The 25,277-nt window shown below is 50.4% G+C and overlaps 9 non-coding genes and 6 pseudogenes across 9 annotated transcripts; all 15 read right to left on the reverse strand.

The window, feature by feature from the left end:
* Nucleotides 1-4,895: 4,895 nt before the first annotated feature.
* LOC119883821 lies at nucleotides 4,896-5,008 on the reverse strand. The gene has a single exon (XR_005440778.1). It is a non-coding gene; the product is annotated as a U5 spliceosomal RNA (small nuclear RNA).
* Nucleotides 5,009-5,977: 969 nt separating this feature from the next.
* On the reverse strand, nucleotides 5,978-6,169 carry LOC119883932. Its single transcript, XR_005440883.1, has one exon. It is a non-coding gene; the product is annotated as a U2 spliceosomal RNA (small nuclear RNA).
* A 183-nt stretch (nucleotides 6,170-6,352) lies between these two features.
* Nucleotides 6,353-6,465, reverse strand: LOC119883822. The gene has a single exon (XR_005440779.1). It is a non-coding gene; the product is annotated as a U5 spliceosomal RNA (small nuclear RNA).
* A 969-nt stretch (nucleotides 6,466-7,434) lies between these two features.
* LOC119883793 lies at nucleotides 7,435-7,611 on the reverse strand (annotated as a pseudogene).
* Nucleotides 7,612-9,069: 1,458 nt separating this feature from the next.
* Nucleotides 9,070-9,243, reverse strand: LOC119883808 (annotated as a pseudogene).
* Nucleotides 9,244-9,423: 180 nt separating this feature from the next.
* LOC119883897 lies at nucleotides 9,424-9,535 on the reverse strand. The gene has a single exon (XR_005440850.1). It is a non-coding gene; the product is annotated as a U5 spliceosomal RNA (small nuclear RNA).
* A 969-nt stretch (nucleotides 9,536-10,504) lies between these two features.
* Nucleotides 10,505-10,682, reverse strand: LOC119883789 (annotated as a pseudogene).
* Nucleotides 10,683-12,142: 1,460 nt separating this feature from the next.
* Nucleotides 12,143-12,316, reverse strand: LOC119883809 (annotated as a pseudogene).
* Nucleotides 12,317-12,499: 183 nt separating this feature from the next.
* LOC119883823 lies at nucleotides 12,500-12,612 on the reverse strand. Its single transcript, XR_005440780.1, has one exon. It is a non-coding gene; the product is annotated as a U5 spliceosomal RNA (small nuclear RNA).
* Nucleotides 12,613-13,581: 969 nt separating this feature from the next.
* On the reverse strand, nucleotides 13,582-13,773 carry LOC119883783. Its single transcript, XR_005440760.1, has one exon. It is a non-coding gene; the product is annotated as a U2 spliceosomal RNA (small nuclear RNA).
* Nucleotides 13,774-13,956: 183 nt separating this feature from the next.
* LOC119883824 lies at nucleotides 13,957-14,069 on the reverse strand. The gene has a single exon (XR_005440781.1). It is a non-coding gene; the product is annotated as a U5 spliceosomal RNA (small nuclear RNA).
* Nucleotides 14,070-15,038: 969 nt separating this feature from the next.
* On the reverse strand, nucleotides 15,039-15,214 carry LOC119883803 (annotated as a pseudogene).
* Nucleotides 15,215-19,084: 3,870 nt separating this feature from the next.
* On the reverse strand, nucleotides 19,085-19,197 carry LOC119883825. Its single transcript, XR_005440782.1, has one exon. It is a non-coding gene; the product is annotated as a U5 spliceosomal RNA (small nuclear RNA).
* Nucleotides 19,198-20,166: 969 nt separating this feature from the next.
* On the reverse strand, nucleotides 20,167-20,342 carry LOC119883804 (annotated as a pseudogene).
* Nucleotides 20,343-24,208: 3,866 nt separating this feature from the next.
* LOC119883826 lies at nucleotides 24,209-24,321 on the reverse strand. Its single transcript, XR_005440783.1, has one exon. It is a non-coding gene; the product is annotated as a U5 spliceosomal RNA (small nuclear RNA).
* Between the last annotated feature and the right edge of the window lie 956 nt (nucleotides 24,322-25,277).

Genomic DNA, 25,277 nt, shown 5'->3' on the forward strand with positions numbered 1-25,277 from the left:
GGAGTCTGTTTGGAAGAGCTGGATGGTTCACGTTGCGCCAAACTGTTGAGGGCTCGCCGAATGCAAGCCCGCGCACTGGACTCACTGGTTCCCGCTCCTGCACAACAGAAATGAGAGAGCGGTGAGTGGTTAAAACCTGCAACTCCTCCTGCTCAAGGTTAAAATGCCTTAAAAATGACTGGATAAAAGCATAGGCTGGTGGCAGGTTAAAAGACACTGGTACTTTGAGACTTGTGGGTAAGATCTTAAGTTTTCTGAGGTAGGACCCCATCCAGAACCGTGTCATTGCTGCGGTCTTGGGGTTTCTGGATGGGGCTGTGGCGGTTGCGATGTGTAGTGCTGTGTATCTGCTTCCTAGGAACAAGTGCAGGTCTGGCACTCCTTTTCCTCCTTTCTCCTTTGGCTTCTTCATCACGCTTCGTCTCAGTCTTTCCCACTTGGAGCCCCACAAAAAATAAAAGATGGCTCGTTCCAGGTCTAAGATCACTCTCCTAGGCGGGATAAAAACAGAACTGATGAGTAAAAGCAAAGGTAAAATCACTGCTTTGATGATTAAAACCTTTCCTTCTAAAGTCAGTCCTCTAAGTGTCCAGTACCCTAGTCTCTGCCTGACTTTCCCTACTATGTCTGCCCAATTTGTTTTCCCCTCCCCCTCCCTATCAAACCTGATCCCAAGTATTTTTTGGTCAGTCTGGGTCACAGTCAGGGGGAGTCCTGTCGTCTCAGTCGCTGTCCACGGTCCATAAAAATGGGCTTGGGTCTTGCTTCTGTTCAGCTTTGACCCAGAGGCCTGTCCGAACCAGTCAGTCAAGTCCAGCGTCCTGTTGACAGATAAAAGGTCAGTGCATAAAATGTTGATGTCGTCCATATATAAAATACATTTTGTCTCGAGTCCCCCGCTCCCTGGGACTCCTACCCCATGGATTCGTTGGTCCCTTCTCAAGGTCTGTGCCAGTGGTTCTATACAGATAACGTAGAGGAGGGCAGATAACGGACAACCCTGACGGACACCGCAGTTTATATCCACTGCTCTTGTCAGATGCCCGTTAACAATGAATTTGCTGTTGATCTCCCGGTACAGCAGTCCCACCCAGGCTATAAACCTTCTCGGGAACCCCATTTTTTGCAGTACCTGGAAAAGGTACTGGTGCGAGACCCGATCAAAGGCTTTCTCAAAATCTAAATTCAGGACTACTAGCCGAATGTTTCTGTCTCTCGCGTAACAGATGGTATCTCGGATCAGTACGAGGCTGTCGGTGATCTTCCTCCCCGGGACGGCACAGGCTTGATCCGGGTGAATCAGATCTTCTAAAAACAAGGACATGCGTGAGGCTAAAGTTTACTAAAAAGTTTACAGTCAAAATTTAAGAGTGTGATAGGTCTCCAATTTTTCAAGTCCGTCTTGTCTTTGTCTTTGTGAAGGAGAGTCACTATCCCTGCTCTAAAGCTGTCAGGAAGTCGGTCCATTTGTTCAAAATCCATAAAAACAGCAAGCAAGTCTGGTGCTAAAATGTCCCAAAATGTCAGATAAAATTCCAAGGGAAGCCCGTCTTCTCCCGGCGACTTCCCTGTCTTAAAAGATTTGATGCATTTGTTTAATTCCGGTATCGTAAAATCTTGGGTTAAAAGCACGTTGTCGTTTGTTGCTTGGTCAATGGATTTTAAAACTTCGGTCATGGTGTCCCGTTAACAGTTTTGTATGCGTACAGTTCACGGTAAAAATGTTCGACAGTTTCTTTGATTTCCTCTGTTGTGTCAGCTGTGCACCCGTTTTCTTTTTTAAGTCTCAACATGGCCCCCCCTTTATTTACGATTTTCTTAAAAAAATATCTTGTGCACTTCTCTCCTTCCTCTATTTCCCTTTCCTTGCTTCTTAAAATCACACCTTTGCTATTAATTTCTGCTAAAACCGACATCTCTGTTTTAATTTGTTTTATCTCTTCATTAAAATCCATTCCATGTTGGATTAGTTTAAAATACCTCTGAAGCCGTTTCTGCAGTCCCAACATGCGTCTGTTGTCCCTCTTTTTCTTTCTTTTCCCTGCCTGTCTGTAAAACGTCTTTGTCTTTCCCTTCACCATTTCCCACCACTGTGCACGTGTATCGTAAAAGTCTTGAAGGGTCTGCCACTCTCGGTATTGCTCCCTGTACAGCCTAACTAGCTCCCTGTCTTCTAACAGGGAGCAATTGAGCTTCCACAGACCACTTCCTGCCGTCACACCGGAAGAGAGTGAAAGGGTGCAGGAAAGAATTGCGTGATCAGAAAAGAAAACAGGTTCCAATCTAGCATCGGTTGGTGGGCAATCACGTGATAAAATGTAGTCTATGCGAGAGGCTCGGGTGCCATCACTACTGAACCAGGTGAAGCCCTCCTCTCTGGGATGCATGGTTTTAAAACAGTCCACAAGTCTAAAATCACTGCATATGCTTTGAAGTAAAACTGAAGTCTTGTCCACTTTAAAATCGTCCCCTATTCTTCTCCTGTCGTTCCTGCTTAAAATACAATTAAAATCCCCCCTACAACTAAAGGTGCCCTGCCTAGCATGTGGGGCTGCAGGTCTTCTAAAAGGTCATACCTGTCGTTCTTGTCATTAAAGCCATAAATATTTAAGACGTTAAAATCCTTCCCCATAAAAGTCAAGTGTGTTAAAAGTGCCCGACCATCTCTCACCACAGTGCTGCCCTTCACCAGACTAGAGGGTTTTTTATTAAAATGGCCACTCCATCATTTTTGTTTTCATTTGAGCCGCTCCATATCGACGTTTGTGGCCATAACTCCTCCCATTCTCTGTAGTGTTTTAAAAATGGTAGGCCGCATTCCTGTATTAAAAACACATCAGACTTAAAAGAGTTAAGAAAGGATAAAACAATCTGGGCTCTAACTCTCGACTTCACACTCCTCACATTGATAGTTGAGAAGGTGAGTGTCATGAGTATGGTTAAAATTTGCAGGTATGACATCTTAAAAGACTAAAAAAAGGGGGATTTCAAATGTTTAAAAACAAGCAGTTAGTGGATTTCTTGTGAATGGAGCTCTTCCTTCATTCTCATGGGTGAGAGATGACGGGGTTGAGCTCCATTTCCCTTTCGGACTCTAGGAGTTGGCCTCTGACGCAGGGTGGCATTGAGCTTTGAGTCCTTAGGGGTTGATTGCAGAGCTATAGTTAAAAAAGAGACTTCATTAGGCGAATTGGAGGGGAAGACTCTGGGCTCCTCCACAGATGAACTGTCTGAGTAGCTCTCAGCTCTTCCCCTCTTTTCCGAGGCTCCAGGAGACTCAGAAGACAATTCTGAAATTAGTCTCTTGGCCGGCTGGGCATTGGGGAGGGGGACATCCTCGCTATCACTCTGTGACTGGCCAAATTTTTGTTCTGAGCCAGTCACTGAGCTAGCTCCGCCTTCTGCCTGCACTGCCACTGCTTCTTCCCTGTTCTCCACTTGTGGGGCAGCTGCAGGCCCCTCCCCTTCTCCCGCCTCTACTGGTCCTTCTCCTCCAATCACAGGATTTGGCGGGAGATTTGAATTCTCCAGCCCAGCCTCTTCAATTAGCTCTCTAACTGCTTCGTCTTGTCCGCCATTTTGTGCCTTTGCTGCCTTTAATTTGTTGGCAAACGACTTAGGGCAATCTCTGAAGAGGTGGTTTGTTTCTCCACAAAGATTGCACTTTCTGCCATTGGTGCATTCCTCGAAAGTATGCCCAATTTCTCTACATTTACCACAAATGATCTGCTGGCACGCTTCTGCCAGGTGCCCATTCTCACCACACTTGCGGCAGAGTTTGGGCTGGCCCTGGTAATGAATGTAGCCCCTGTTGTTTCCCAGAACTATCATGGATGGCAGATGTTTCAGGCCCTGGAAGCCTTGAGGGTCTTGCCATTGTTGGATGGGGACCCTCCAAGCGCAATTCCAGATGCCATCCTCATCTCTCACTTTGGTAGCCTGGCCTTTAACAGTGCAAAATCTGCCCAGCCACAAACAAATGTCATCTGCATTCACAGTCTCATTGAACATTCTGACAATTACCGTTTTAGCGGCATTATCAGTCAGTTTCTCAACATTAAATGCAGTAAACTGGGGTTTTTCATTTTCGAAGCGTGTCCAGAAATCTCTGAACACGGCAGCAGAGACAAAACTCACATCGAAACCTTTTCCAAATGGCAGAGTCAAAATACAATTTATATCCTGCGGGGAGAATTTCAAAATGTTCTGGATCATTTTCCTTGAGAAGTCAGCCTTGACATAACAAGGGTTTTCCCATCTTTTTCTTTGAATGTAAATCTGACACTGTGGTGCCTCCTCATGCCGGCATGGTTGGCCGCCATGGTGGAGGCACCACAACGTAAAAGTGGTAAAAAGAAGCTAAAACACCTAAAACAGTCTAAAACCAAGTCAACTAAAATAAGGTAAAAGAATGCTCTAAAAAGAGCAATAAAATCTACTAAAAATGTTAGAAAGGTGAATAAAACACACTTACCTTGTCTTGTTTGGCCTGGTCGAGATGTTATTCCGGCAGAGTACAGGTAAGCAGTCCTCTGAACCAATGAATTCCTTTGTGTGAAATAATTTCAACTACAACAAAGTTGAAATTTTCTTCACAAGGAATAATGTGAGTATCCTCCCAAAAACCTGGTAACACTTCGCCACAAACAGGCAAAAGTTTTATCCAGACACAGGAGGCGATCGCAGTCTTAGCCAAAAGGCCGAGAAGCGATAACCCCCGCTGGTTGCTTCCAGCGCCCACCTCCCGGAGCAGTTCTCCCCCTGCCGTGGCGCAGTGGTTTCAACTGCGCATAACAACGGCTGAGTCTCAGCACCTCCTCCCGAGCGCGCCTCGTCGCACCGCTCAACCTTGCCGGGGGCGGCGTTTTATTTCCTTTTCACAAACGCACGAGGCTCGGCCACACGGCAGAGCCTGCCAAAAATAGTTTTAACTCATTGGCGTCCCTCTCCACGGAAGTCTTTAGTAAAAGGCGAAAGACTTGTACGTTATGAAGAGAAACCCGAGTAAGTACGGGCCCCTCCTCCAGAGCCGCCGACGAGCCTAGTCGTCCCGGCCACTACCCTCACGGTAAGCCTCACTCTGCCTCTCGAGTCCCAAGTACCAGGCCACGCCCGTTCCCCTACCCCTCCCCAGGTCATGGCAGGCTCTATCCAATCGGGCTGCGGAGAGACGAAGGCCTGGCTTTTGGACAGAGGCTACCGAACGACTCGGGCTCTTGTAGCCTCTCGATGACGAGTGAGAGAAAGGGAGGGGAAATGTGGCCGATCGCTTCTCGGCCTTTTGGCCAAGACTGCAATGGCCTCCTCTTTCTGGTTAAAACCTTTGCCGGTTTGGGGCTTCGTTTTGTGTCACCAGCTTTTCTGGGAGGAGATTCACCTCATTCCTTGTGAATAAAATTTCAACTTTGCCGTAGCTGAAAAACTTTTGCAACAAGGAATTCATTGGTCCCGAGGACTGCCTACCTGTCCTCTGCCGGACTGCCACCTTGACCAGACCAAAGACGAGAAGGTAAGTGTGTTTTATTCACCGATTTAGCAGTTGTAGCAGGTTTTCTTGCTTCATTTGAGGTGTTTTAGTTTCTTGTATCCTTTCTACGCTGCGGTTCCTCCACCGTGTTGGCCAACCGTGCCGGGCCTACGGAGGCGCCGCAGTGTCCCCTCCCCACCTTCTGAGAGGCTCTATCCAATCGGAGAAATGAAGGCCTGGCTTTTGGACACAGGCTACCGAGCATCCGAAATACTCGGGCTCTCGATGACGAGTGGGAGAAAGGGAGGGGAAGTGCAGGGCACATTTAACAGCCATGCCGGTCCCAAATATCCCCTCGTCGTCTGCCAATCATAAAGTGCAAATCTCGCTGCCTTCTTCGAGGCTTCAGCTGGCCGCCCCCCCTCGACTGGCGCCTTTTTCGGGCCGGCGTCCGGCAGAGCGACGGACCTCTGCGTTTGGGTCAGTATTTTGGTTTTACACAAGGCAGGAGAAGGGTGCACCGCCCCCGGAGGCACTGCAATACCGGGTCGATGCGTGGAGTGGACGGAGCAAGCCCCTCGTCTCAGCTCCCGGTGCTAAAAATCCATTTAATATGTTGCCCCCTTATAGGGGACATATCAGATATTAAACTGATAAGAACAGATACTACACTTGATCTTAGCCAAAAGGCCGAGAAGCGATAACCCCCGCTGGTTGCTTCCAGCGCCCACCTCCCGGAGCAGTTCTCCCCCTGCCGTGGCGCAGTGGTTTCAACTGCGCATAACAACGGCTGAGTCTCAGCACCTCCTCCCGAGCGCGCCTCGTCGCACCGCTCAACCTTGCCGGGGGCGGCGTTTTATTTCCTTTTCACAAACGCACGAGGCTCGGCCACACGGCAGAGCCTGCCAAAAATAGTTTTAACTCATTGGCGTCCCTCTCCACGGAAGTCTTTAGTAAAAGGCGAAAGACTTGTACGTTATGAAGAGAAACCCGAGTAAGTACGGGCCCCTCCTCCAGAGCCGCCGACGAGCCTAGTCGTCCCGGCCACTACCCTCACGGTAAGCCTCACTCTGCCTCTCGAGTCCCAAGTACCAGGCCACGCCCGTTCCCCTACCCCTCCCCAGGTCATGGCAGGCTCTATCCAATCGGGCTGCGGAGAGACGAAGGCCTGGCTTTTGGACAGAGGCTACCGAACGACTCGGGCTCTTGTAGCCTCTCGATGACGAGTGAGAGAAAGGGAGGGGAAATGTGGCCGATCGCTTCTCGGCCTTTTGGCCAAGACTGCAATGGCCTCCTCTTTCTGGTTAAAACCTTTGCCGGTTTGGGGCTTCGTTTTGTGTCACCAGCTTTTCTGGGAGGAGATTCACCTCATTCCTTGTGAATAAAATTTCAACTTTGCCGTAGCTGAAAAACTTTTGCAACAAGGAATTCATTGGTCCCGAGGACTGCCTACCTGTCCTCTGCCGGACTGCCACCTTGACCAGACCAAAGACGAGAAGGTAAGTGTGTTTTATTCACCGATTTAGCAGTTGTAGCAGGTTTTCTTGCTTCATTTGAGGTGTTTTAGTTTCTTGTATCCTTTCTACGCTGCGGTTCCTCCACCGTGTTGGCCAACCGTGCCGGGCCTACGGAGGCGCCGCAGTGTCCCCTCCCCACCTTCTGAGAGGCTCTATCCAATCGGAGAAATGAAGGCCTGGCTTTTGGACACAGGCTACCGAGCATCCGAAATACTCGGGCTCTCGATGACGAGTGGGAGAAAGGGAGGGGAAGTGCAGGGCACATTTAACAGCCATGCCGGTCCCAAATATCCCCTCGTCGTCTGCCAATCATAAAGTGCAAATCTCGCTGCCTTCTTCGAGGCTTCAGCTGGCCGCCCCCCCTCGACTGGCGCCTTTTTCGGGCCGGCGTCCGGCAGAGCGACGAACCTCTGCGTTTGGGTCAGTATTTTGGTTTTACACAAGGCAGGAGAAGGGTGCACCGCCCCCGGAGGCACTGCAATACCGGGTCGATGCGTGGAGTGGACGGAGCAAGCCCCTCGTCTCAGCTCCCGGTGCTAAAAATCCATTTAATATGTTGCCCCCTTATAGGGGACATATCAGATATTAAACTGATAAGAACAGATTTTTTTTCTTTTGAGAAAAATTTTATTGACACTCAATTCAAACATGATTCATAATATGTCAATTCCAAGTTACCTTTTAAAATACAACATGTCAATAAATAGATAAATGTTCTCTGTAAAACAACATTTAAAAAAAAGTGTTTAAAATGCATTACAGATAACGTCATAAATTAAAGGTATAAAATGGTTTTCAGCTTGTCCATGTCAGTGAGTGTCTCTGTTAAAATGTCTTCAAAGCGGAGTGCATTTGTTAAAATAAAACTCACAAAAAATAAATGGATAATAAAAGCTCTTCTCCAAGTCCACTGTTGTGCAGGAGTGTAGTGAGTCCCTATCAAAGGGGAACTCATTCAGCTCCCCCAAACAGATTTGGTCTCTCGGGATCTTGTCCAGGCGCTCAGAGGAGACCCTCACCCTGTAGCTCCTTCCCACCAACCTCACCCGGAGGGTCAGGCCGCCGCTGCCTTGAACTTTCCTTGTGTGGCTCCGGCTCCTCCGTCCGAATGGGCACAGAGGCGATTCTTCTTTGTGGCTGTGTCCTAGGCCCGCCGCCTGCAGCTCTGGCCGTTTGGACCGTTGCTGCGGCCATCCGGATCACAGCCACGGGGGGGATCTGCATGTGCTTTCTTGCCAGCAAGTTTCTGGAGGTCCATATGGCGTCTTTGATGGCGGCTAGGGTGAGCCACTGTTTGGCAAATGTACGTGCTGGTATCTGATTTCCTTGGCTCACCCCGTACAGCACCAGCTGTGGTGTGAGGACCTCCCTTGCTGGCAAGTACGGGAATTGCAAGGAGCCGGCCGTTGCCCACTGTTCTACGGCAGCGCTGCACTCCCAGAGCAGATGCCTTACCGACTCAGGCGCGCCACAACCTGGTCGGGGGCAAGTTGAGTGCGCCGACATGCCCCGGGAGTGCATTACGGACCTGACTGGGAGGATCTCATGAGCCACCATCCATGACAGGTCCCGGAGTCTGTTTGGAAGAGCTGGATGGTTCACGTTGCGCCAAACTGTTGAGGGCTCGCCGAATGCAAGCCCGCGCACTGGACTCACTGGTTCCCGCTCCTGCACAACAGAAATGAGAGAGCGGTGAGTGGTTAAAACCTGCAACTCCTCCTGCTCAAGGTTAAAATGCCTTAAAAATGACTGGATAAAAGCATAGGCTGGTGGCAGGTTAAAAGACACTGGTACTTTGAGACTTGTGGGTAAGATCTTAAGTTTTCTGAGGTAGGACCCCATCCAGAACCGTGTCATTGCTGCGGTCTTGGGGTTTCTGGATGGGGCTGTGGCGGTTGCCATGTGTAGTGCTGTGTATCTGCTTCCTAGGAACAAGTGCAGGTCTGGCACTCCTTTTCCTCCTTTCTCCTTTGGCTTCTTCATCACGCTTCGTCTCAGTCTTTCCCACTTGGAGCCCCACAAAAAATAAAAGATGGCTCGTTCCAGGTCTAAGATCACTCTCCTAGGCGGGATAAAAACAGAACTGATGAGTAAAAGCAAAGGTAAAATCACTGCTTTGATGATTAAAACCTTTCCTTCTAAAGTCAGTCCTCTAAGTGTCCAGTACCCTAGTCTCTGCCTGACTTTCCCTACTATGTCTGCCCAATTTGATAAGAACAGATACTACACTTGATCTTAGCCAAAAGGCCGAGAAGCGATAACCCCCGGTTGCTTCCAGCGCCCACCTCCCGGAGCAGTTCTCCCCCTGCCGTGGCGCAGTGGTTTCAACTGCGCATAACAACGGCTGAGTCTCAGCACCTCCTCCCGAGCGCGCCTCGTCGCACCGCTCAACCTTGCCGGGGGCGGCGTTTTATTTCCTTTTCACAAACGCACGAGGCTCGGCCACACGGCAGAGCCTGCCAAAAATAGTTTTAACTCATTGCGTCCCTCTCCACGGAAGTCTTTAGTAAAAGGCGAAAGACTTGTACGTTATGAAGAGAAACCCGAGTAAGTACGGGCCCCTCCTCCAGAGCCGCCGACGAGCCTAGTCGTCCCGGCCACTACCCTCACGGTAAGCCTCACTCTGCCTCTCGAGTCCCAAGTACCAGGCCACGCCCGTTCCCCTACCCCTCCCCAGGTCATGGCAGGCTCTATCCAATCGGGCTGCGGAGAGACGAAGGCCTGGCTTTTGGACAGAGGCTACCGAACGACTCGGGCTCTTGTAGCCTCTCGATGACGAGTGAGAGAAAGGGAGGGGAAATGTGGCCGATCGCTTCTCGGCCTTTTGGCCAAGACTGCAATGGCCTCCTCTTTCTGGTTAAAACCTTTGCCGGTTTGGGGCTTCGTTTTGTGTCACCAGCTTTTCTGGGAGGAGATTCACCTCATTCCTTGTGAATAAAATTTCAACTTTGCCGTAGCTGAAAAACTTTTGCAACAAGGAATTCATTGGTCCCGAGGACTGCCTACCTGTCCTCTGCCGGACTGCCACCTTGACCAGACCAAAGACGAGAAGGTAAGTGTGTTTTATTCACCGATTTAGCAGTTGTAGCAGGTTTTCTTGCTTCATTTGAGGTGTTTTAGTTTCTTGTATCCTTTCTACGCTGCGGTTCCTCCACCGTGTTGGCCAACCGTGCCGGGCCTACGGAGGCGCCGCAGTGTCCCCTCCCCACCTTCTGAGAGGCTCTATCCAATCGGAGAAATGAAGGCCTGGCTTTTGGACACAGGCTACCGAGCATCCGAAATACTCGGGCTCTCGATGACGAGTGGGAGAAAGGGAGGGGAAGTGCAGGGCACATTTAACAGCCATGCCGGTCCCAAATATCCCCTCGTCGTCTGCCAATCATAAAGTGCAAATCTCGCTGCCTTCTTCGAGGCTTCAGCTGGCCGCCCCCCCTCGACTGGCGCCTTTTTCGGGCCGGCGTCCGGCAGAGCGACGAACCTCTGCGTTTGGGTCAGTATTTTGGTTTTACACAAGGCAGGAGAAGGGTGCACCGCCCCCGGAGGCACTGCAATACCGGGTCGATGCGTGGAGTGGACGGAGCAAGCCCCTCGTCTCAGCTCCCGGTGCTAAAAATCCATTTAATATGTTGCCCCCTTATAGGGGACATATCAGATATTAAACTGATAAGAACAGATTTTTTTTTCTTTTGAGAAAAATTTTATTGACACTCAATTCAAACATGATTCATAATATGTCAATTCCAAGTTACCCTTTTAAAATACAACACGTCAATAAATAGATAAATGTTCTCTGTAAAACAACATTTAAAAAAAAAGTGTTTAAAATGCATTACAGATAACGTCATAAATTAAAGGTATAAAATGGTTTTCAGCTTGTCCATGTCAGTGAGTGTCTCTGTTAAAATGTCTTCAAAGCGGAGTGCATTTGTTAAAATAAAACTCACAAAAAATAAATGGATAATAAAAGCTCTTCTCCAAGTCCACTTTTGTGCAGGAGTGTAGTGAGTCCCTATCAAAGGGGAACTCATTCAGCTCCCCCAAACAGATTTGGTCTCTCGGGATCTTGTCCAGGCGCTCAGAGGAGACCCTCACCCTGTAGCTCCTTCCCACCAACCTCACCCGGAGGGTCAGGCCGCCGCTGCCTTGAACTTTCCTTGTGTGGCTCCGGCTCCTCCGTCCGAATGGGCACAGAGGCGATTCTTCTTTGTGGCTGTGTCCTAGGCCCGCCGCCTGCAGCTCTGGCCGTTTGGACCGTTGCTGCGGCCATCCGGATCACAGCCACGGGGGGGATCTGCATGTGCTTTCTTGCCAGCAAGTTTCTGGAGGTCCATATGGCGTCTTTGATGGCGGCTAGGGTGAGCCACTGTTTGGCAAATGTACGTGCTGGTATCTGATTTCCTTGGCTCACCCCGTACAGCACCAGCTGTGGTGTGAGGACCTCCCTTGCTGGCAAGTACGGGAATTGCAAGGAGCCGGCCGTTGCCCACTGTTCTACGGCAGCGCTGCACTCCCAGAGCAGATGCCTTACCGACTCAGGCGCGCCACAACCTGGTCGGGGGCAAGTTGAGTGCGCCGACATGCCCCGGGAGTGCATTACGGACCTGACTGGGAGGATCTCATGAGCCACCATCCATGACAGGTCCCGGAGTCTGTTTGGAAGAGCTGGATGGTTCACGTTGCGCCAAACTGTTGAGGGCTCGCCGAATGCAAGCCCGCGCACTGGACTCACTGGTTCCCGCTCCTGCACAACAGAAATGAGAGAGCGGTGAGTGGTTAAAACCTGCAACTCCTCCTGCTCAAGGTTAAAATGCCTTAAAAATGACTGGATAAAAGCATAGGCTGGTGGCAGGTTAAAAGACACTGGTACTTTGAGACTTGTGGGTAAGATCTTAAGTTTTCTGAGGTAGGACCCCATCCAGAACCGTGTCATTGCTGCGGTCTTGGGGTTTCTGGATGGGGCTGTGGCGGTTGCCATGTGTAGTGCTGTGTATCTGCTTCCTAGGAACAAGTGCAGGTCTGGCACTCCTTTTCCTCCTTTCTCCTTTGGCTTCTTCATCACGCTTCGTCTCAGTCTTTCCCACTTGGAGCCCCACAAAAAATAAAAGATGGCTCGTTCCAGGTCTAAGATCACTCTCCTAGGCGGGATAAAAACAGAACTGATGAGTAAAAGCAAAGGTAAAATCACTGCTTTGATGATTAAAACCTTTCCTTCTAAAGTCAGTCCTCTAAGTGTCCAGTACCCTAGTCTCTGCCTGACTTTCCCTACTATGTCTGCCCAATTTGATAAGAACAGATACTACACTTGATCTTAGCCAAAAGGCCGAGAAGCGATAACCCCCGCTGGTTGCTTCCAGCGCCCACCTCCCGGAGCAGTTCTCCCCCTGCCGTGGCGCAGTGGTTTCAACTGCGCATAACAACGGCTGAGTCTCAGCACCTCCTCCCGAGCGCGCCTCGTCGCACCGCTCAACCTTGCCGGGGGCGGCGTTTTATTTCCTTTTCACAAACGCACGAGGCTCGGCCACACGGCAGAGCCTGCCAAAAATAGTTTTAACTCATTGGCGTCCCTCTCCACGGAAGTCTTTAGTAAAAGGCGAAAGACTTGTACGTTATGAAGAGAAACCCGAGTAAGTACGGGCCCCTCCTCCAGAGCCGCCGACGAGCCTAGTCGTCCCGGCCACTACCCTCACGGTAAGCCTCACTCTGCCTCTCGAGTCCCAAGTACCAGGCCACGCCCGTTCCCCTACCCCTCCCCAGGTCATGGCAGGCTCTATCCAATCGGGCTGCGGAGAGACGAAGGCCTGGCTTTTGGACAGAGGCTACCGAACGACTCGGGCTCTTGTAGCCTCTCGATGACGAGTGAGAGAAAGGGAGGGGAAATGTGGCCGATCGCTTCTCGGCCTTTTGGCCAAGACTGCAATGGCCTCCTCTTTCTGGTTAAAACCTTTGCCGGTTTGGGGCTTCGTTTTGTGTCACCAGCTTTTCTGGGAGGAGATTCACCTCATTCCTTGTGAATAAAATTTCAACTTTGCCGTAGCTGAAAAACTTTTGCAACAAGGAATTCATTGGTCCCGAGGACTGCCTACCTGTCCTCTGCCGGACTGCCACCTTGACCAGACCAAAGACGAGAAGGTAAGTGTGTTTTATTCACCGATTTAGCAGTTGTAGCAGGTTTTCTTGCTTCATTTGAGGTGTTTTAGTTTCTTGTATCCTTTCTACGCTGCGGTTCCTCCACCGTGTTGGCCAACCGTGCCGGGCCTACGGAGGCGCCGCAGTGTCCCCTCCCCACCTTCTGAGAGGCTCTATCCAATCGGAGAAATGAAGGCCTGGCTTTTGGACACAGGCTACCGAGCATCCGAAATACTCGGGCTCTCGATGACGAGTGGGAGAAAGGGAGGGGAAGTGCAGGGCACATTTAACAGCCATGCCGGTCCCAAATATCCCCTCGTCGTCTGCCAATCATAAAGTGCAAATCTCGCTGCCTTCTTCGAGGCTTCAGCTGGCCGCCCCCCCTCGACTGGCGCCTTTTTCGGGCCGGCGTCCGGCAGAGCGACGAACCTCTGCGTTTGGGTCAGTATTTTGGTTTTACACAAGGCAGGAGAAGGGTGCACCGCCCCCGGAGGCACTGCAATACCGGGTCGATGCGTGGAGTGGACGGAGCAAGCCCCTCGTCTCAGCTCCCGGTGCTAAAAATCCATTTAATATGTTGCCCCCTTATAGGGGACATATCAGATATTAAACTGATAAGAACAGATACTACACTTGATCTTAGCCAAAAGGCCGAGAAGCGATAACCCCCGCTGGTTGCTTCCAGCGCCCACCTCCCGGAGCAGTTCTCCCCCTGCCGTGGCGCAGTGGTTTCAACTGCGCATAACAACGGCTGAGTCTCAGCACCTCCTCCCGAGCGCGCCTCGTCGCACCGCTCAACCTTGCCGGGGGCGGCGTTTTATTTCCTTTTCACAAACGCACGAGGCTCGGCCACACGGCAGAGCCTGCCAAAAATAGTTTTAACTCATTGGCGTCCCTCTCCACGGAAGTCTTTAGTAAAAGGCGAAAGACTTGTACGTTATGAAGAGAAACCCGAGTAAGTACGGGCCCCTCCTCCAGAGCCGCCGACGAGCCTAGTCGTCCCGGCCACTACCCTCACGGTAAGCCTCACTCTGCCTCTCGAGTCCCAAGTACCAGGCCACGCCCGTTCCCCTACCCCTCCCCAGGTCATGGCAGGCTCTATCCAATCGGGCTGCGGAGAGACGAAGGCCTGGCTTTTGGACAGAGGCTACCGAACGACTCGGGCTCTTGTAGCCTCTCGATGACGAGTGAGAGAAAGGGAGGGGAAATGTGGCCGATCGCTTCTCGGCCTTTTGGCCAAGACTGCAATGGCCTCCTCTTTCTGGTTAAAACCTTTGCCGGTTTGGGGCTTCGTTTTGTGTCACCAGCTTTTCTGGGAGGAGATTCACCTCATTCCTTGTGAATAAAATTTCAACTTTGCCGTAGCTGAAAAACTTTTGCAACAAGGAATTCATTGGTCCCGAGGACTGCCTACCTGTCCTCTGCCGGACTGCCACCTTGACCAGACCAAAGACGAGAAGGTAAGTGTGTTTTATTCACCGATTTAGCAGTTGTAGCAGGTTTTCTTGCTTCATTTGAGGTGTTTTAGTTTCTTGTATCCTTTCTACGCTGCGGTTCCTCCACCGTGTTGGCCAACCGTGCCGGGCCTACGGAGGCGCCGCAGTGTCCCCTCCCCACCTTCTGAGAGGCTCTATCCAATCGGAGAAATGAAGGCCTGGCTTTTGGACACAGGCTACCGAGCATCCGAAATACTCGGGCTCTCGATGACGAGTGGGAGAAAGGGAGGGGAAGTGCAGGGCACATTTAACAGCCATGCCGGTCCCAAATATCCCCTCGTCGTCTGCCAATCATAAAGTGCAAATCTCGCTGCCTTCTTCGAGGCTTCAGCTGGCCGCCCCCCCTCGACTGGCGCCTTTTTCGGGCCGGCGTCCGGCAGAGCGACGAACCTCTGCGTTTGGGTCAGTATTTTGGTTTTACACAAGGCAGGAGAAGGGTGCACCCCCCCGGAGGCACTGCAATACCGGGTCGATGCGTGGAGTGGACGGAGCAAGCCCCTCGTCTCAGCTCCCGGTGCTAAAAATCCATTTAATATGTTGCCCCCTTATAGGGGACATATCAGATATTAAACTGAGAAGAACAGATTTTTTTTCTTTTGAGAAAAATTTTATTGACACTCAATTCAAACATGATTCATAATATGTCAATTCCAAGTTACCTTTTAAAATACAACATGTCAATAAATAGATAAATGTTCTCTGTAAAGCAACATTTAAAAAAAGTGTTTAAAATGCATTACAGATAACGTCATAAATTAAAGGTATAAAATGGTTTTCAGCTTGTCCATGTCTGTGAGTGTCTGTTAAAAAGTCTTCAAAGCGGAGTGCATTTGTTAAAATAAAACTCACAAAAAATAAATGGATAATAAAAGCTCTTCTCCAAGTCCACTGTTGTGCAGGAGTGTAGTGAGTCCCTATCAAAGGGGAACTCATTCAGCTCCCCCAAAAAGATTTGGACTCTCGGGATCTTGTGCAGGCGCTCAGAGGAGACCCTCACCCTGTAGCTCCTTCCCACCAACCTCACCCGGAGGGTCAGGCCGCCGCTGCCTTGAACTTTCCTTGTGTGGCTCCGGCTCCTCCGTCCGAATGGGCACAGAGGCGATTCTTCTTTGTGGCTGTGTCCTAGGCCCGCCGCCTGCAGCTCTGGCCGTTTGGACCGTTGCTGCGGCCATCCGGATCACAGCCACGGGGGGGATCTGCATGTGCTTTCTTGCCAGCAAGTTTCTGGAGGTCCATATGGCGTCTTTGATGGCGGCTAGGGTGAGCCACTGTTTGGCAAATGTACGTGCTGGTATCTGATTTCCTTGGCTCACCCCGTACAGCACCAGCTGTGGTGTGAGGACCTCCCTTGCTGGCAAGTACGGGAATTGCAAGGAGCCGGCCGTTGCCCACTGTTCTACGGCAGCGCTGCACTCCCAGAGCAGATGCCTTACCGACTCAGGCGCGCCACAACCTGGTCGGGGGCAAGTTGAGTGCGCCGACATGCCCCGGGAGTGCATTACGGACCTGACTGGGAGGATCTCATGAGCCACCATCCATGACAGGTCCCGGAGTCTGTTTGGAAGAGCTGGATGGTTCACGTTGCGCCAAACTGTTGAGGGCTCGCCGAATGCAAGCCCGCGCACTGGACTCACTGGTTCCCGCTCCTGCACAACAGAAATGAGAGAGCGGTGAGTGGTTAAAACCTGCAACTCCTCCTGCTCAAGGTTAAAATGCCTTAAAAATGACTGGATAAAAGCATAGGCTGGTGGCAGGTTAAAAGACACTGGTACTTTGAGACTTGTGGGTAAGATCTTAAGTTTTCTGAGGTAGGACCCCATCCAGAACCGTGTCATTGCTGCGGTCTTGGGGTTTCTGGATGGGGCTGTGGCGGTTGCCATGTGTAGTGCTGTGTATCTGCTTCCTAGGAACAAGTGCAGGTCTGGCACTCCTTTTCCTCCTTTCTCCTTTGGCTTCTTCATCACGCTTCGTCTCAGTCTTTCCCACTTGGAGCCCCACAAAAAATAAAAGATGGCTCGTTCCAGGTCTAAGATCACTCTCCTAGGCGGGATAAAAACAGAACTGATGAGTAAAAGCAAAGGTAAAATCACTGCTTTGATGATTAAAACCTTTCCTTCTAAAGTCAGTCCTCTAAGTGTCCAGTACCCTAGTCTCTGCCTGACTTTCCCTACTATGTCTGCCCAATTTGTTTTCCCCTCCCCCTCCCTATCAAACCTGATCCCAAGTATTTTTTGGTCAGTCTGGGTCACAGTCAGGGGGAGTCCTGTCGTCTCAGTCGCTGTCCACGGTCCATAAAAATGGGCTTGGGTCTTGCTTCTGTTCAGCTTTGACCCAGAGGCCTGTCCGAACCAGTCAGTCAAGTCCAGCGTCCTGTTGACAGATAAAAGGTCAGTGCATAAAATGTTGATGTCGTCCATATATAAAATACATTTTGTCTCGAGTCCCCCGCTCCCTGGGACTCCTACCCCATGGATTCGTTGGTCCCTTCTCAAGGTCTGTGCCAGTGGTTCTATACAGATAACGTAGAGGAGGGCAGATAACGGATCAAAAAAAAAAAGGGGGGGATTTCAAATGTTTAAAAACACAGCAGTTAGTGGATTTCTTGTGAATGGAGCTCTTCCTTCATTCTCATGGGTGAGAGATGACGGGGTTGAGCTCCATTTCCCTTTCGGACTCTAGGAGTTGGCCTCTGACGCAGGGTTGCATTGAGCTTTGAGTCCTTAGGGGTTGATTGCAGAGCTATAGTTAAAAAAGAGACTTCATTAGGCGAATTGGAGGGGAAGACTCTGGGCTCCTCCACAGATGAACTGTCTGAGTAGCTCTCAGCTCTTCCCCTCTTTTCCGAGGCTCCAGGAGACTCAGAAGACAATTCTGAAATTAGTCTCTTGGCCGGCTGGGCATTGGGGAGGGGGACATCCTCGCTATCACTCTGTGACTGGCCAAATTTTTGTTCTGAGCCAGTCACTGAGCTAGCTCCGCCTTCTGCCTGCACTGCCACTGCTTCCTCCCTGTTCTCCACTTGTGGGGCAGCTGCAGGCCCCTCCCCTTCTCCCGCCTCTACTGGTCCTTCTCCTCCAATCACAGGATTTGGCGGGAGATTTGAATTCTCCAGCCCAGCCTCTTCAATTAGCTCTCTAACTGCTTCGTCTTGTCCGCCATTTTGTGCCTTTGCTGCCTTTAATTTGTTGGCAAACGACTTAGGGCAATCTCTGAAGAGGTGGTTTGTTTCTCCACAAAGATTGCACTTTCTGCCATTGGTGCATTCCTCGAAAGTATGCCCAATTTCTCTACATTTACCACAAATGATCTGCTGGCACGCTTCTGCCAGGTGCCCATTCTCACCACACTTGCGGCAGAGTTTGGGCTGGCCCTGGTAATGAATGTAGCCCCTGTTGTTTCCCAGAACTATCATGGATGGCAGATGTTTCAGGCCCTGGAAGCCTTGAGGGTCTTGCCATTGTTGGATGGGGACCCTCCAAGCGCAATTCCAGATGCCATCCTCATCTCTCACTTTGGTAGCCTGGCCTTTAACAGTGCAAAATCTGCCCAGCCACAAACAAATGTCATCTGCATTCACAGTCTCATTGAACATTCTGACAATTACCGTTTTAGCGGCATTATCAGTCAGTTTCTCAACATTAAATGCAGTAAACTGGGGTTTTTCATTTTCGAAGCGTGTCCAGAAATCTCTGAACACGGCAGCAGAGACAAAACTCACATCGAAACCTTTTCCAAATGGCAGAGTCAAAATACAATTTATATCCTGCGGGGAGAATTTCAAAATGTTCTGGATCATTTTCCTTGAGAAGTCCAGCCTTGACATAACAAGGGTTTTCCCATCTTTTTCTTTGAATGTAAATCTGACACTGTGGTGCCTCCTCATGCCGGCATGGTTGGCCGCCATGGTGGAGGCACCACAACGTAAAAGTGGTAAAAAAGAAGCTAAAACACCTAAAACAGTCTAAAACCAAGTCAACTAAAATAAGGTAAAAGAATGCTCTAAAAAGAGCAATAAAATCTACTAAAAATGTTAGAAAGGTGAATAAAACACACTTACCTTGTCTTGTTTGGCCTGGTCGAGATGTTATTCCGGCAGAGTACAGGTAAGCAGTCCTCTGAACCAATGAATTCCTTTGTGTGAAATAATTTCAACTACAACAAAGTTGAAATTTTATTCACAAGGAATAATGTGAGTATCCTCCCAAAAACCTGGTAACACTTCGCCACAAACAGGCAAAAGTTTTATCCAGACACAGGAGGCGATCGCAGTCTTAGCCAAAAGGCCGAGAAGCGATAACCCCCGCTGGTTGCTTCCAGCGCCCACCTCCCGGAGCAGTTCTCCCCCTGCCGTGGCGCAGTGGTTTCAACTGCGCATAACAACGGCTGAGTCTCAGCACCTCCTCCCGAGCGCGCCTCGTCGCACCGCTCAACCTTGCCGGGGGCGGCGTTTTATTTCCTTTTCACAAACGCACGAGGCTCGGCCACACGGCAGAGCCTGCCAAAAATAGTTTTAACTCATTGGCGTCCCTCTCCACGGAAGTCTTTAGTAAAAGGCGAAAGACTTGTACGTTATGAAGAGAAACCCGAGTAAGTACGGGCCCCTCCTCCAGAGCCGCCGACGAGCCTAGTCGTCCCGGCCACTACCCTCACGGTAAGCCTCACTCTGCCTCTCGAGTCCCAAGTACCAGGCCACGCCCGTTCCCCTACCCCTCCCCAGGTCATGGCAGGCTCTATCCAATCGGGCTGCGGAGAGACGAAGGCCTGGCTTTTGGACAGAGGCTACCGAACGACTCGGGCTCTTGTAGCCTCTCGATGACGAGTGAGAGAAAGGGAGGGGAAATGTGGCCGATCGCTTCTCGGCCTTTTGGCCAAGACTGCAATGGCCTCCTCTTTCTGGTTAAAACCTTTGCCGGTTTGGGGCTTCGTTTTGTGTCACCAGCTTTTCTGGGAGGAGATTCACCTCATTCCTTGTGAATAAAATTTCAACTTTGCCGTAGCTGAAAAACTTTTGCAACAAGGAATTCATTGGTCCCGAGGACTGCCTACCTGTCCTCTGCCGGACTGCCACCTTGACCAGACCAAAGACGAGAAGGTAAGTGTGTTTTATTCACCGATTTAGCAGTTGTAGCAGGTTTTCTTGCTTCATTTGAGGTGTTTTAGTTTCTTGTATCCTTTCTACGCTGCGGTTCCTCCACCGTGTTGGCCAACCGTGCCGGGCCTACGGAGGCGCCGCAGTGTCCCCTCCCCACCTTCTGAGAGGCTCTATCCAATCGGAGAAATGAAGGCCTGGCTTTTGGACACAGGCTACCGAGCATCCGAAATACTCGGGCTCTCGATGACGAGTGGGAGAAAGGGAGGGGAAGTGCAGGGCACATTTAACAGCCATGCCGGTCCCAAATATCCCCTCGTCGTCTGCCAATCATAAAGTGCAAATCTCGCTGCCTTCTTCGAGGCTTCAGCTGGCCGCCCCCCCTCGACTGGCGCCTTTTTCGGGCCGGCGTCCGGCAGAGCGACGAACCTCTGCGTTTGGGTCAGTATTTTGGTTTTACACAAGGCAGGAGAAGGGTGCACCCCCCCGGAGGCACTGCAATACCGGGTCGATGCGTGGAGTGGACGGAGCAAGCCCCTCGTCTCAGCTCCCGGTGCTAAAAATCCATTTAATATGTTGCCCCCTTATAGGGGACATATCAGATATTAAACTGAGAAGAACAGATTTTTTTTCTTTTGAGAAAAATTTTATTGACACTCAATTCAAACATGATTCATAATATGTCAATTCCAAGTTACCTTTTAAAATACAACATGTCAATAAATAGATAAATGTTCTCTGTAAACAACATTTAAAAAAAGTGTTTAAAATGCATTACAGATAACGTCATAAATTAAAGGTATAAAATGGTTTTCAGCTTGTCCATGTCTGTGAGTGTCTGTTAAAAAGTCTTCAAAGCGGAGTGCATTTGTTAAAATAAAACTCACAAAAATAAATGGATAATAAAAGCTCTTCTCCAAGTCCACTGTTGTGCAGGAGTGTAGTGAGTCCCTATCAAAGGGGAACTCATTCAGCTCCCCCAAAAGATTTGGACTCTCGGGATCTTGTGCAGGCGCTCAGAGGAGACCCTCACCCTGTAGCTCCTTCCCACCAACCTCACCCGGAGGGTCAGGCCGCCGCTGCCTTGAACTTTCCTTGTGTGGCTCCGGCTCCTCCGTCCGAATGGGCACAGAGGCGATTCTTCTTTGTGGCTGTGTCCTAGGCCCGCCGCCTGCAGCTCTGGCCGTTTGGACCGTTGCTGCGGCCATCCGGATCACAGCCACGGGGGGGATCTGCATGTGCTTTCTTGCCAGCAAGTTTCTGGAGGTCCATATGGCGTCTTTGATGGCGGCTAGGGTGAGCCACTGTTTGGCAAATGTACGTGCTGGTATCTGATTTCCTTGGCTCACCCCGTACAGCACCAGCTGTGGTGTGAGGACCTCCCTTGCTGGCAAGTACGGGAATTGCAAGGAGCCGGCCGTTGCCCACTGTTCTACGGCAGCGCTGCACTCCCAGAGCAGATGCCTTACCGACTCAGGCGCGCCACAACCTGGTCGGGGGCAAGTTGAGTGCGCCGACATGCCCCGGGAGTGCATTACGGACCTGACTGGGAGGATCTCATGAGCCACCATCCATGACAGGTCCCGGAGTCTGTTTGGAAGAGCTGGATGGTTCACGTTGCGCCAAACTGTTGAGGGCTCGCCGAATGCAAGCCCGCGCACTGGACTCACTGGTTCCCGCTCCTGCACAACAGAAATGAGAGAGCGGTGAGTGGTTAAAACCTGCAACTCCTCCTGCTCAAGGTTAAAATGCCTTAAAAATGACTGGATAAAAGCATAGGCTGGTGGCAGGTTAAAAGACACTGGTACTTTGAGACTTGTGGGTAAGATCTTAAGTTTTCTGAGGTAGGACCCCATCCAGAACCGTGTCATTGCTGCGGTCTTGGGGTTTCTGGATGGGGCTGTGGCGGTTGCCATGTGTAGTGCTGTGTATCTGCTTCCTAGGAACAAGTGCAGGTCTGGCACTCCTTTTCCTCCTTTCTCCTTTGGCTTCTTCATCACGCTTCGTCTCAGTCTTTCCCACTTGGAGCCCCACAAAAAATAAAAGATGGCTCGTTCCAGGTCTAAGATCACTCTCCTAGGCGGGATAAAAACAGAACTGATGAGTAAAAGCAAAGGTAAAATCACTGCTTTGATGATTAAAACCTTTCCTTCTAAAGTCAGTCCTCTAAGTGTCCAGTACCCTAGTCTCTGCCTGACTTTCCCTACTATGTCTGCCCAATTTGTTTTCCCCTCCCCCTCCCTATCAAACCTGATCCCAAGTATTTTTTGGTCAGTCTGGGTCACAGTCAGGGGGAGTCCTGTCGTCTCAGTCGCTGTCCACGGTCCATAAAAATGGGCTTGGGTCTTGCTTCTGTTCAGCTTTGACCCAGAGGCCTGTCCGAACCAGTCAGTCAAGTCCAGCGTCCTGTTGACAGATAAAAGGTCAGTGCATAAAATGTTGATGTCGTCCATATATAAAATACATTTTGTCTCGAGTCCCCCGCTCCCTGGGACTCCTACCCCATGGATTCGTTGGTCCCTTCTCAAGGTCTGTGCCAGTGGTTCTATACAGATAACGTAGAGGAGGGCAGATAACGGATCAAAAAAAAAAAGGGGGGGATTTCAAATGTTTAAAAACACAGCAGTTAGTGGATTTCTTGTGAATGGAGCTCTTCCTTCATTCTCATGGGTGAGAGATGACGGGGTTGAGCTCCATTTCCCTTTCGGACTCTAGGAGTTGGCCTCTGACGCAGGGTTGCATTGAGCTTTGAGTCCTTAGGGGTTGATTGCAGAGCTATAGTTAAAAAAGAGACTTCATTAGGCGAATTGGAGGGGAAGACTCTGGGCTCCTCCACAGATGAACTGTCTGAGTAGCTCTCAGCTCTTCCCCTCTTTTCCGAGGCTCCAGGAGACTCAGAAGACAATTCTGAAATTAGTCTCTTGGCCGGCTGGGCATTGGGGAGGGGGACATCCTCGCTATCACTCTGTGACTGGCCAAATTTTTGTTCTGAGCCAGTCACTGAGCTAGCTCCGCCTTCTGCCTGCACTGCCACTGCTTCTCCCTGTTCTCCACTTGTGGGGCAGCTGCAGGCCCCTCCCCTTCTCCCGCCTCTACTGGTCCTTCTCCTCCAATCACAGGATTTGGCGGGAGATTTGAATTCTCCAGCCCAGCCTCTTCAATTAGCTCTCTAACTGCTTCGTCTTGTCCGCCATTTTGTGCCTTTGCTGCCTTTAATTTGTTGGCAAACGACTTAGGGCAATCTCTGAAGAGGTGGTTTGTTTCTCCACAAAGATTGCACTTTCTGCCATTGGTGCATTCCTCGAAAGTATGCCCAATTTCTCTACATTTACCACAAATGATCTGCTGGCACGCTTCTGCCAGGTGCCCATTCTCACCACACTTGCGGCAGAGTTTGGGCTGGCCCTGGTAATGAATGTAGCCCCTGTTGTTTCCCAGAACTATCATGGATGGCAGATGTTTCAGGCCCTGGAAGCCTTGAGGGTCTTGCCATTGTTGGATGGGGACCCTCCAAGCGCAATTCCAGATGCCATCCTCATCTCTCACTTTGGTAGCCTGGCCTTTAACAGTGCAAAATCTGCCCAGCCACAAACAAATGTCATCTGCATTCACAGTCTCATTGAACATTCTGACAATTACCGTTTTAGCGGCATTATCAGTCAGTTTCTCAACATTAAATGCAGTAAACTGGGGTTTTTCATTTTCGAAGCGTGTCCAGAAATCTCTGAACACGGCAGCAGAGACAAAACTCACATCGAAACCTTTTCCAAATGGCAGAGTCAAAATACAATTTATATCCTGCGGGGAGAATTTCAAAATGTTCTGGATCATTTTCCTTGAGAAGTCCAGCCTTGACATAACAAGGGTTTTCCCATCTTTTTCTTTGAATGTAAATCTGACACTGTGGTGCCTCCTCATGCCGGCATGGTTGGCCGCCATGGTGGAGGCACCACAACGTAAAAGTGGTAAAAAAGAAGCTAAAACACCTAAAACAGTCTAAAACCAAGTCAACTAAAATAAGGTAAAAGAATGCTCTAAAAAGAGCAATAAAATCTACTAAAAATGTTAGAAAGGTGAATAAAACACACTTACCTTGTCTTGTTTGGCCTGGTCGAGATGTTATTCCGGCAGAGTACAGGTAAGCAGTCCTCTGAACCAATGAATTCCTTTGTGTGAAACAATTTCAACTACAACAAAGTTGAAATTTTATTCACAAGGAATAATGTGAGTATCCTCCCAAAAACCTGGTAACACTTCGCCACAAACAGGCAAAAGTTTTATCCAGACACAGGAGGCGATCGCAGTCTTAGCCAAAAGGCCGAGAAGCGATAACCCCCGCTGGTTGCTTCCAGCGCCCACCTCCCGGAGCAGTTCTCCCCCTGCCGTGGCGCAGTGGTTTCAACTGCGCATAACAACGGCTGAGTCTCAGCACCTCCTCCCGAGCGCGCCTCGTCGCACCGCTCAACCTTGCCGGGGGCGGCGTTTTATTTCCTTTTCACAAACGCACGAGGCTCGGCCACACGGCAGAGCCTGCCAAAAATAGTTTTAACTCATTGGCGTCCCTCTCCACGGAAGTCTTTAGTAAAAGGCGAAAGACTTGTACGTTATGAAGAGAAACCCGAGTAAGTACGGGCCCCTCCTCCAGAGCCGCCGACGAGCCTAGTCGTCCCGGCCACTACCCTCACGGTAAGCCTCACTCTGCCTCTCGAGTCCCAAGTACCAGGCCACGCCCGTTCCCCTACCCCTCCCCAGGTCATGGCAGGCTCTATCCAATCGGGCTGCGGAGAGACGAAGGCCTGGCTTTTGGACAGAGGCTACCGAACGACTCGGGCTCTTGTAGCCTCTCGATGACGAGTGAGAGAAAGGGAGGGGAAATGTGGCCGATCGCTTCTCGGCCTTTTGGCCAAGACTGCAATGGCCTCCTCTTTCTGGTTAAAACCTTTGCCGGTTTGGGGCTTCGTTTTGTGTCACCAGCTTTTCTGGGAGGAGATTCACCTCATTCCTTGTGAATAAAATTTCAACTTTGCCGTAGCTGAAAAACTTTTGCAACAAGGAATTCATTGGTCCCGAGGACTGCCTACCTGTCCTCTGCCGGACTGCCACCTTGACCAGACCAAAGACGAGAAGGTAAGTGTGTTTTATTCACCGATTTAGCAGTTGTAGCAGGTTTTCTTGCTTCATTTGAGGTGTTTTAGTTTCTTGTATCCTTTCTACGCTGCGGTTCCTCCACCGTGTTGGCCAACCGTGCCGGGCCTACGGAGGCGCCGCAGTGTCCCCTCCCCACCTTCTGAGAGGCTCTATCCAATCGGAGAAATGAAGGCCTGGCTTTTGGACACAGGCTACCGAGCATCCGAAATACTCGGGCTCTCGATGACGAGTGGGAGAAAGGGAGGGGAAGTGCAGGGCACATTTAACAGCCATGCCGGTCCCAAATATCCCCTCGTCGTCTGCCAATCATAAAGTGCAAATCTCGCTGCCTTCTTCGAGGCTTCAGCTGGCCGCCCCCCCTCGACTGGCGCCTTTTTCGGGCCGGCGTCCGGCAGAGCGACGACCTCTGCGTTTGGGTCAGTATTTTGGTTTTA

Source organism: Micropterus salmoides, unplaced genomic scaffold (genome assembly GCF_014851395.1).
Source record: "Micropterus salmoides isolate LMB-PRFRI ecotype aquatic unplaced genomic scaffold, ASM1485139v1 Ms_hic_scaffold_3029, whole genome shotgun sequence".
Classification (NCBI taxonomy): domain Eukaryota; kingdom Metazoa; phylum Chordata; class Actinopteri; order Centrarchiformes; family Centrarchidae; genus Micropterus; species Micropterus salmoides.